The sequence below is a fragment of the Pleurodeles waltl genome, chromosome 8 (assembly GCF_031143425.1).
Source record: "Pleurodeles waltl isolate 20211129_DDA chromosome 8, aPleWal1.hap1.20221129, whole genome shotgun sequence".
NCBI lineage: Eukaryota > Metazoa > Chordata > Amphibia > Caudata > Salamandridae > Pleurodeles > Pleurodeles waltl.
This window is the reverse complement of record NC_090447.1, coordinates 1,510,299,471-1,510,311,528: the sequence shown is the minus strand read 5'-3', so window position 1 is coordinate 1,510,311,528 and position 12,058 is coordinate 1,510,299,471.

The window sequence follows — 12,058 nt, the reverse complement described above, 5'->3', positions numbered from 1 at the left end:
TACAAGTTCACAACACCCTATCATCCACAAACAAATGGACTGGTGGAGAGATTTAATAAAACTCTCAAAGGCATGATTATGGGTCTCCCTGAAAAACTCCGCAGGAGATGGGATATCCTTCTACCATGCCTCCTTTTTGCCTACAAGGAGGTACCCCAGAAAGGAGTGGGCTTCAGCCCCTTTGAACTTCTTTTTGGACACCCTGTTAGGGGTCCACTCACACTTGTAAAGGAGGGTTGGGAACAACCTTTAAAAGCTCCTAAGCAGGATATTGTGGATTATGTACTTGGCCTCAGATCAAGGATGGCTGAGTACATGAAAAAGGCCAGTAAAAACCTTCAGGCCAGCCAAGAGCTCCAGAAGCAATGGCATGATCAGAAGGCTGTTTTGGTTCAGTACCAACCAGGGCAGAAAGTGTGGGTCTTGGAGCCTGTGGCCCCAAGAGCACTCCAAGATAAATGGAGTGGACCCCACACAATTGTTGAAAAGAAGGGAGAAGTCACCTATTTAGTTGACTTAGGCACTGCCAGGAGTCCCCTTAGGGTGCTCCATGTCAACCGCCTGAAACCCTACTATGCCAGGGCTGATCTCACCCTGCTCATGGCAACTGATGAGGGACAGGAAGAAGACAGTGATCCTCTACCTGATCTCTTCTCTTCCACAGAACAAGATGCTCTTGTGGAAGGTGTAGTTTTGGCTGATTGTCTTACTGCTGAGCAGAAAGACAATTGCATAAATCTCCTAGATCAATTCTCTGAACTCTTCTCTACTGTGCCAGGTACCACTTCTTGGTGTGAGCACACTATAGATACTGGAGACAGTTTACCTGTCAAAAGTAAGATCTATAGGCAGCCTGACCATGTCAGGGACTGCATAAAGCAAGAGGTCCAGAAAATGTTAGAACTAGGAGTAGTTGAGCACTCTGACAGTCCATGGGCTTCTCCTGTGGTACTGGTACCAAAACCCCATTCCAAAGATGGAAAGAAGGAAATGCGGTTTTGTGTAGACTATAGAGGTCTCAACTTGGTAACCAAAACTGATGCTCACCCTATACCCAGGGCAGATGAGCTCATAGATACACTGGCATCTGCCAAGTATCTAAGCACTTTTGACTTGACTGCAGGGTATTGGCAGATCAAATTGTCAGAAGATGCTAAACCTAAGACTGCATTTTCAACCATTGGAGGACATTACCAGTTTACTGTAATGCCTTTTGGTTTGAAAAATGCACCTGCCACTTTTCAGAGGTTGGTGAACACAGTCCTGCAAGGGCTGGAAGCTTTCAGTGCAGCATATTTGGACGATATAGCTGTCTTTAGCTCCAGCTGGGATGATCACCTGGTCCACCTATGGAAAGTTCTGGAGGCCCTGCAAAAGGCAGGCCTCACTATCAAGGCTTCAAAGTGCCAGATAGGGCAGGGTAAGGTGGTTTATCTGGGACACCTTGTTGGTGGGGAACAGATTGCACCACTTCAGGGGAAAATCCAAACAATTATTGATTGGGTTCCCCCTACCACTCAGACTCAGGTGAGAGCCTTCCTAGGCCTCACTGGGTATTACAGGAGGTTCATTAAGAACTATGGCTCCATTGCAGCCCCTCTTAATGACCTCACTTCCAAAAAGATGCCTAAAAAGGTATTATGGACAGCAAACTGTCAGAAAGCTTTTGAGGAGCTGAAGCAGGCCATGTGCTCTGCACCTGTCCTGAAAAGCCCTTTTTACTCTAAAAAATTCTATGTCCAAACTGATGCATCTGAATTAGGAGTAGGGGCAGTCCTATCACAACTTAATTCTGAGGGCCAGGATCAACCTGTTGCTTTTATTAGTAGGAGGTTGACCCCTAGAGAAAAGCGTTGGTCTGCCATTGAGAGGGAGGCCTTTGCTGTGGTCTGGGCACTGAAGAAGTTGAGGCCATACCTGTTTGGCACTCACTTCATTGTTCAGACAGACCACAAACCTCTACTTTGGCTAAAACAAATGAAAGGTGAAAATCCTAAATTGTTGAGGTGGTCCATATCCCTACAGGGAATGGACTATACAGTGGAACATAGACCTGGGAGTAGCCACTCCAATGCAGATGGACTCTCCAGATATTTCCACTTAGACAATGAAGACTCATCAGGTCATGGCTAGTCTTATTGTCCTTCGTTTGGGGGGGGGGGTTGTGTAGGAAAGTACCATCTTGCCTGGCATGTTACCCCCATTTTTCACTGTATATATGTTGTTTTAGTTGTATGTGTCACTGGGACCCTGGTAACCCAGGGCCCCAGTGCTCATAAGTGTGCCTGAATGTGTTACCTGTGTAGTGACTAACTGTCTCACTGAGGCTCTGCTAATCAGAACCTCAGTGGTTATGCTCTCTCATTTCTTTCCAAATTGTCACTAACAGGCTAGTGACCATTTTTACCAATTTACATTGGCTTACTGGAACACCCTTATAATTCCCTAGTATATGGTACTGAGGTACCCAGGGTATTGGGGTTCCAGGAGATCCCTATGGGCTGCAGCATTTCTTTTGCCACCCATAGGGAGCTCTGACAATTCTTACACAGGCCTGCCACTGCAGGCTGAGTGAAATAACGTCCACGTTATTTCACAGCCATTTTACACTGCACTTAAGTAACTTATAAGTCACCTATATGTCTAACCTTTACCTGGTAAAGGTTAGGTGCAAAGTTACTTAGTGTGAGGGCACCCTGGCACTAGCCAAGGTGCCCCCACATTGTTCAGAGCCAATTCCCTGAACTTTGTGAGTGCGGGGACACCATTACACACGTGCACTACATATAGGTCACTACCTATATGTAGCTTCACAATGGTAACTCCGAATATGGCCATGTAACATGTCTATGATCATGGAATTGCCCCCTCTATGCCATCCTGGCATAGTTGGCAAAATCCCATGATCCCAGTGGTCTGTAGCACAGACCCTGGTACTGCCAAACTGCCCTTCCTGGGGTTTCACTGCAGCTGCTGCTGCTGCCAACCCCTCAGACAGGCATCTGCCCTCCTGGGGTCCAGCCAGGCCTGGCCCAGGATGGCAGAACAAAGAACTTCCTCTGAGAGAGGGTGTGACACCCTCTCCCTTTGGAAAATGGTGTGAAGGCAGGGGAGGAGTAGCCTCCCCCAGCCTCTGGAAATGCTTTGTTGGGCACAGAGGTGCCCAATTCTGCATAAGCCAGTCTACACCGGTTCAGGGGACCCCTTAGCCCTGCTCTGGCGCGAAACTGGACAAAGGAAAGGGGAGTGACCACTCCCCTGACCTGCACCTCCCCTGGGAGGTGTCCAGAGCTCCTCCAGTGTGCTCCAGACCTCTGCCATCTTGGAAACAGAGGTGCTGCTGGCACACTGGACTGCTCTGAGTGGCCAGTGCCACCAGGTGACGTCAGAGACTCCTTGTGATAGGCTCCTTCAGGTGTTGCTAGCCTATCCTCTCTCCTAGGTAGCCAAACCCTCTTTTCTGGCTATTTAGGGTCTCTGTCTCTGGGGAAACTTCAGATAACGAATGCAAGAGCTCATCCGAGTTCCTCTGCATCTCTCTCTTCACCTTCTGCCAAGGAATCGACTGCTGACCGCGCTGGAAGCCTGCAAACCTGCAACATAGTAGCAAAGACGACTACTGCAACTCTGTAACGCTGATCCTGCCACCTTCTCGACTGTTTTCCTGCTTGTGCATGCTGTGGGGGTAGTCTGCCTCCTCTCTGCACCAGAAGCTCCGAAGAAATCTCCCGTGGGTCGACGGAATCTTCCCCCTGCAACCGCAGGCACCAAAAAGCTGCATTACCGGTCCCTTGGGTCTCCTCTCAGCATGATGAGCGAGGTCCCTCGAATCCCGTGACTCTGTCCAAGTGACCCCCACAGTCCAGTGACTCTTCAGTCCAAGTTTGGTGGAGGTAAGTCCTTGCCTCACCTCGCTGGGCTGCATTGCTGGGAACCGCGACTTTTGCAGCTACTCCGGCCCCTGTGCACTTCCGGCGGAAATCCTTTGTGCACAGCCAAGCCTGGGTCCACGGCACTCTAACCTACATTGCACGACTTTCTAAGTTGGTCTCCGGCGACGTGGGACTCCTTTGTGCGACTTCGGGTGAGCACCATTTCACGCATCCTCGTAGTGCCTGTTTCTGGCACTTCTCCGGGTGCTACCTGCTGCTGAGAGGGCTTTTTGTCTTGCTCGACGTCCCCTCTCTCTCCTGGTCCAATTTGCAACCTCCTGGTCCCTCCAGGGCCACAGCAGCGTCCAAAAACGCTAACCGCACGATTTGCAGCTAGCAAGGCTTGTTGGCGTTCTTTCGGCAGGAAAACACTTCTGCACAACTCTCCACGGCGAGCGGGATCCGTCCACCAAAGGTGAAGTCTCTAGCCCTTTTCGTTCCTGTAGAAACCTCAGCTTCTTCTGTCCAGTAGAAGCTTCTTTGCACCCGGCATTTCCTGGGCATTTGCCCATCTCCGACTTGCTTGTGACTTTTGGACTTGGTCCCCTTGTTCCACAGGTACCCTCGATTGGAAATTCACAGTTGTTGCATTGTTGGTTTGTGTCTTTCCTGCATTATTCCTCTAACAAGACTTCTTTGTTCTTAGGGGAACTTTAGTGCACTTTGCACTCACTTTTCAGGGTCTTGGGGAGGGTTATTTTTCTAACTCTCACTATTTTCTAATAGTCCCAGCGACCCTCTACAAGGTCACATAGGTCTGGGGTCCATTCGTGGTTCGCATTCCACTTTTAGAGTATATGGTTTGTGTTGCCCCTATCCCTATGTTTCCCCATTGCATCCTATTGTAACTATACATTGTTTGCACTGTTTTCTAAGACTATACTGCATATTTTTGCTATTGTGTATATATATCTTGTGTATATTTCCTATCCTCTCACTGAGGGTACACTCTAAGATACTTTGGCATATTGTCATAAAAATAAAGTACCTTTATTTTTAGTATAACTGTGTATTGTGTTTTCTTATGATATTGAGCATATGACACTAAGTGGTACTGTAGTAGCTTCACACGTCTCCTAGTTCAGCCTAAGCTGCTCTGCTAAGCTACCATTATCTATCAGCCTAAGCTGCTAGACACCCTATACACTAATAAGGGATAACTGGGCCTGGTGCAAGGTGCAAGTACCCCTTGGTACTCACTACAAGCCAGTCCAGCCTCCTACAGTTAGCTAAAAAGTTTGTAAATATTTTCACCACAAAAGGCAGGACATTTATGGGAGAATAATTTTTTGTTGCTGTGAGGGTCAGCCTTGTGATTTATGAGTATTGGGATTATAATTATGTATAATACTGAAGCTGTACACTTAGGGTGACCAGAATTTTAAAGCCAAGAACCGGGACATTTCACAAAAAGGACTAAACATTTTACTTCAACTGAGTGCTCAAAATGACAGCGCGTATCAGCGTAGAATTACAGAAGAGGTACTAGGAACTTTAAAAAATGCAATTTTTAAAGCCAGTATAATGCCTGCTAATTTAATTGCTTTCTCATGACACCTAATAACCATCTCTACTTTGAAAAATGACAAAAATCACCTCCCACCGTTTTCAGGTTACCCTCTCTAAAAACCGGCACATGAGATAAATTTTGCCGAACTCTGCCCGGTCAGTTGTTGAAAAAACTGGACTGTCCCGGCAAATCTGGGACATCTGGTCACCCTATGTACACTGCAGACTCAGCCAGTTTTGATGACATCTGGTCCAGCTGATAACTCATTGGTTTGGCTGATGCAATGATTTCTTGAAGGACTCCTTAAAAAGAGGGGTGAAAGATGTCCAGCTGTCATTAACGTTTTGTTGATGTTTTAATCAGTTGAGCAGATGTTACTTGTGCTATCAGCAATACCCTTATTTATTTTGAAAGAATGTTGATTATTCATCACAGAAAGTATCTGGTAGTTGAGCAGTGTGTTTTTCAGATGTCAGTAGTTTAGCTCTTAATTTCAAGCATGTTCTGGTTAGGTTATTTGCTGCTTTTATTCAATCTTGTATAAATACAGGTTTTATATTAAGTTTTATTTTTTCTCATCATGACGTAGTGGCAGGGAAGGGCATTGTTTATCAACCAAGACTTTGTGATCCGGTTGTTAAATTTCCAGTACATGAAGATACTGGGTGTGGGAGAGGTAAAAGCGGGGTAGAGTAGATTTGTGGCTGGTCTGGCTCCTGGTCTGTTTTCTCTGTCCTTGCACCGCATTTGGAATGCTTCAGCAATGTCTCCATCAGAAGAAGGATGTAGGGCTCATATTCTGTGATCACTCTTACAAAGGATGCTGCTTTAGTCATCACAGACTGACAGTTCACTAGGATGCCTTAGTGTGTTTTCTTGCAGTAATCTGATACTTAATCTGATTTAAAGAAAAAGGGTGCAACTCCAACATCTGGCTTTGACGCAGCTGTTGTCTACCCTTATCTTTCCACAAACTGTGAAACTGTGACACAGCTGTTGCCTGTCCTTATTTTTCTGTGACAGTGTCTAATCATTTACATATAAATATCAACATAAGACCTCCATCTCAAGACCTCTGCTACAGACTAACCAACTTCTTCCACCGAAAAATCAAAGACATATATGACAGCTTCGGACCCCTAGACCCTCCGAGCCCTCCAACAACCCCCAGCCCCAATCCTCCGAACCATCACAGATCCTGCACCGCTGGACCACCCTCACTATGGATGAGACCTGCTCCATCATGAGCAGCATCTATTCCGAAGCCCCTGCTGACCCTTGTCCTCACCACATTTTCAACAAAGCCAACACCTCCATCGCACCCAAGCTCCGCCACACCCTCAAATGTTCCATATATACAGCTACCTTCCCTGAGGACTGGAGACATTCTGTGATCCGCCCACTCCTGAAGAAACCCATGGCCGACTCTCTGGACCTCAAAAACTACCACCCCACCTCTCTGCTGTCTTTTCAAGCCAAGGTAATCGAAAAGGCCATCAACACACAGCTCCGTAAGCACATCGAGGAGAGCAACATCCTGGCCATCTCCCAATCAGGTTTCAGGAGCAACCACAGCACGCAGACTGCCGTCCTCGCCACCACAGATTACATCCACTTGCTCTTCGGCCACAGCCATACAGCAGCCCTCATCCTACTGGATCTATCGGTCACCTTTGACACAGTTTTGCATCACAACCTCTGCTCCAGACTCCATGCAGCTTGTATCCACAGAAATTCCCTACAATGGATACACTCCTTCTTGTCTGGCAGAACACAGACAGTCAGACTTCCGCCTTACCTGTCAGAACCTACGGGATCAGCTCCTTCCTGAGCCCCACACTCTTCAACATCTACATGGCCCGCTCGCATCCATCGTCAGGAACTACGGGCTGAAAATATGCCAAGTCAACTCATTCACATCTTCCTGCTTTCACACACTCCAGAAGACCTACAAATGGACTCAAAGGACTGCCGCAGAACCCTAACCCATGCCCTGGTTACCAGCAGACTCGACTATGGCAACACCCTTTATGCCAGCACCACCCAGAACAACCTGAAGAAATGAAAACACATCCAAAACACCCCTGCCAGACTCATCCTGGACATTTCCCACCGCAAACACATCACCAATCACCTAGGAGACCTCCACTGGCTTCCTGTCGAGAAAAGAATCAACTTCAAACTCCTTGTCCACGCATACAAGGCCGTCCATGACCTAGGACCCACCTACCTCAACCACTACATCACCTTCTACTCCCCCACCAGACCTCTCCCCTCCGCTCAACAGGCACTAGCTACCGTACCCCGCAGCCGGAAGTCCTCAGCTGGAGGAAGATCCTTCGCCTGCCTTGCGGAAAAGAGCTGGAACACCTTGCCTCTTCACCTCAGGCAGTCACCATCTTTACCTCAAATCAGGAAGGACCATAAAACCTGACTCTTCAACTGAAGCAGAGGACATAGCCCCTCAGTGCCTTGAGACCCTTGCGGGTGAGTAGTTGCGCTCTATACATCCTGATTTGATTTGATATTTGATGCAACATTAGTCTGGAACAAGTGCCTTATTATCTCAATTTCAAGGTTAGACCAAGAATAATAGTCAAAATAGTGTAGTCTGAATTGTTGTGCATTTACCTTATAGGTGGAAAGGAAAGGGTCCTAAACTAGCATCTTGATGTTTATTGGCTGTATCAAACATTCCTAAGTTGACGCTGCAAATTCTATCTCAGATAAGGTACACTGTAAAAGGACTGCCACTTAACCACCCGTCAGGAGAACTCCTTTGCCCCAGATTATAGCTAGCTTGATAATGTCAGATGTTGGAAATGGCCCTTCTGCAGGGTTATCCCCAGACTTTTTGCCTTCCTCCTTCTCTTTTTCTGACCTCATTTTTGCTGGCTTTTAGACTCTGCGCACTTTACCACTGCTAACCAGTGCTAAAGTGCATATGCTCTCTCCCTTTAAACATGGTAACATTGGATCATACCCAATTGGACTATTTAATTTACTTATAAGTCCCTAGTAATGTGCACTATATGTGCCCAGGGCCTGTAGATTAAATGCTACTAGTGGGCCTGCAGCACTGGTTGTGCCACCCACTTAAGTAGCCCCTTAACCTGGTCTCAGGCCTGCCATTGCAAGGCCTGTGTGTGCAGTTTCACTGCCACTTCGACTTGGCATTTAAAAGTACTTGCCAAGCCTAAAACTCCCCTTTTTCTTCATATAAGTCACCCCTAATGTGTGCCCTAGGTAACCCCTAGATCAGGGTGCTGTGTGGGTGAAAGGCAGGACATGTACCTGTGTAGTTTACATGTCCTGGTAGTGTAAAACTCCTAAATTCGTTTTTACACTACTGTGAGGCCTGCTCCCTTCATAGGCTAACATTAGGGCTGCCCTCATACATTATTGAAGTGGTAGCTGCTGATCTGAAAGGAGTAGGAAGGTCATATTTAGTATGGCCAGAATGGTAATACAAAATCCTGCTGACTGGTGAAGTTGGATTTACTATTACTATTCTAGAAATGCCACTTTTAGAAAGTGAGCATTTCTTTGTACTTAAATCTTTCTGTGCCTTACAATCCACGTCTGGCTGGGTTTAGTTGACAGCTCCTTGTGCATACACTCAGACACACCCCAAACACAGGGTACTCAGCCTCACTTGCATACATCTGCATTTTGAATGGGTCTTCCTGGGCTGGGAGGATGGAGGGCCTGCTCTGACACAAAGGACTGCCACACCCCCTACTGGGACCCTGGCAGACAGGATTGAACTGAAAGGGCACCTGGTGCACTTCTAAGCCATTCTTTGAAGTCTCCCCCACTTCAAAGGCACATTTGGGTATAAAACAGGGCTTCTGCCCTACCACCACAGACACTTGCTGGAGAAGAAACCTGAACCAGAACCTACATCCTGCCAAGAAGAACTGCCTGGCTGCTCAAAGGACTCACCTGTCTGCTTTCTACAAAGGACTGCTGCCTTGCTGTTGGCCTGCTGCCTTGCTGGACTCTTGTCTGGCTGTAAAAGTGCTCTCCAAGGGCTTGGATAGAGCTTGCCTCCTGTTCCCTGAAGTCTCAGGACCAAAAAGACTTCTCTTTTTCATTTGGACTCTTCGTGCGCCGAAAATTTCGACGCACAGCTTGTTCCACGGTGAAAAATTCACCGCACGCCGATCCAGAAAGATGACGCTCGACGCGACGCCTGCGGTGCGACCGGAACTTCGACGCACGGCCTCGCATGGACAACGGCGCCCGACTTCCAGAGGGGAAATCGACGCAACGCCTGCCGTGAGAAAGAAAATTCCACGCACAGCCTCCCGGAACGACGCGCAGCCGGATAACAAGCCGAGGAATCCACGCACAGACCCTGGGACATCTGGTAATCCCGCGAACCATAGAAGGAGACGGTCCGTGTGCCGGAAAACGACGCACGTCTTCCCCGAGTGAAAAATAACGACGCAAGTCCGTGTGTGAAGGGGCGAAACCGACGCACACACCATTTTTCCTCCCGTAGAACGACGCACGTCTCCCCGCGTGAAAAATAACGACGCAAGTCCGTGTGTGAAGGGGCGTAACCGATGCACACACCATTTTTCCACGCATCTCCTCTTCTGCGGTCCTCTGCGGAGATTTTCCACTCCAAACCAGGTACTTTGTGCTTGAAAGAGACTTTGTTTACTTTTTAAAGACTTAAGACACTTCATATCACTTTTTAGTGATATCTTTACAAATTCATATTGCATCTTTGATCGTTTTGACCTGCAAATACCCAGATAAATATTATATATTTTTCTAAACACTGTGTGGTGTATTTTTGTGGTGCTATATTGTGTTATTGTATGATTTATTGCACAAACGCTTTACACATTGCCTTCTAAGTTAAGCCTGACTGCTCATGCCAAGCTACCAGAGGCTGGGCACAGGATAATTTGGATTGTGTGTGACTTACCCTGACTAGAGTGAGGGTTCTTGCTTGGACAGAGGGTAACCTGACTGCCAACCAAAAACCCAATTTCTAACATCAGACCAGAAAACAATCCTGTCTGCCAGAGATGTTGTCGTCATTTCATGGTTTTTACTGATAGCTGATAATGGGCCCGGGAGGAGTTGATGCTGAACACGTGTTTTCTTTCTATAGGGAGCACAACCATCCTGACTCCCGATATTGATAGCATCCTGCTGTATACAATGTATGCATAGAAGTAGATTTTATGGTATTAGGTTTTTAGATTACATTTTCACCATATTAGAAATGTTCATTTTATTTCCATTGTTTGCAATATGTATTTGTGCTGTTTTATTGTATTCTGTGTGGTTATTTTAGATGTATTGAGCAACAGGTTGCACCCATTGAAATAAACGTGCTTTTTAGTAAAATTATCTTTTTCTTAGTGCATCTTGTGTGTTATTGAACAGAGCGAAAGAGGTTTGTTTCTGATCACCACGGTGTCCCTAGATCCCTGTTTATGGGCTGTTAGTCACCTAAAAGCATTTGCGCCATTTTAGCTTTGTATTGGATGGAGTTCTGCGGAGCTACAAAAACCTGTCTCTCACATTCAACCATGGTGCACTGAACTAAGTTCACTAATTTCATCTGTGGGTGTGAAAGCAAACCTTGTAGACCTATGCCAGGGACTCCGTTCACACAATTCTTCACTCTCTCTGGTGTCAGAAGGGCTGCTTGGACAGGCATGTCTTCAAGTAGAGGTTGCAGTCCTATCATTTTGTTTCTTGGCTTCTGAAGATATAATACATATATAATGGTGTTTTCCATTTTATCACACTGTCATGACTTAGATTCTCATTTGGAGACTCCATTCTGTGGAGGGTGAAAGAGGGACTGTGAGATGTAGGAGACTAAAAATAGAACTCACTATTTAAGTAAGTGTTACTTTTTTAGGACCAGCACTTAGAGGAGAGAGCTGGTCAGAAGTTAACGTGTTATTTGCTCTGCATTTGCAACCACATTCTGTGGTTTCTTGTTAATGGAAGGAATACATTAGGAAGCCAGGTTTGTTTGCCAGTGCCTCAGTAGCCTCCGGGTGCACCAAGGTTAAGCAGCACAGGTTCTGACGCATGGCTTGTGTCTTAGAAGCACAAGTGGTACACCGGCTGCTAAGTGTTCATGTAAATGAATCCCCTAAGATAGTTTGCAGTTAGGTGTGGTTTGGCTTGGTATGTTGCTTTTCGGTGCGTGGAGGTATGAACATTCCTTGTTGTTGTAGTCATTCTCAGGCAAGGGGTTGGCTTGAGAGGGAGAGCTGCCAGGGGTTGCCCTGAGAGGGAGAGCTTAGGTTTTTGCATTCTGCGTGTGGTTGAGCAGGCGCATTGTGATGCTTGATTTAATGTTGGTAGTCCTTCAATAGGTTCAAGTCACATTGGGTAGAGCTTAATTTGGCCTGGGTTTCAGAAATTGATGGGAGACAGCTAGTTTTTGGCTCTGTCGTTGTGGCCTGAGGTTGTTGTTTTAGATATGTATTGTTGTAGTAATAGCAGTGTGTTGCATATTAACGATCTCGGTCAGTCTTGTAGTATTATGAAGACTGTTCAGAGTAGGTGCTCATTATATAAGAGCAATGCAGCATTCTGTTTAAGAGATTAAAAATAACATTTAAAGAAGAGA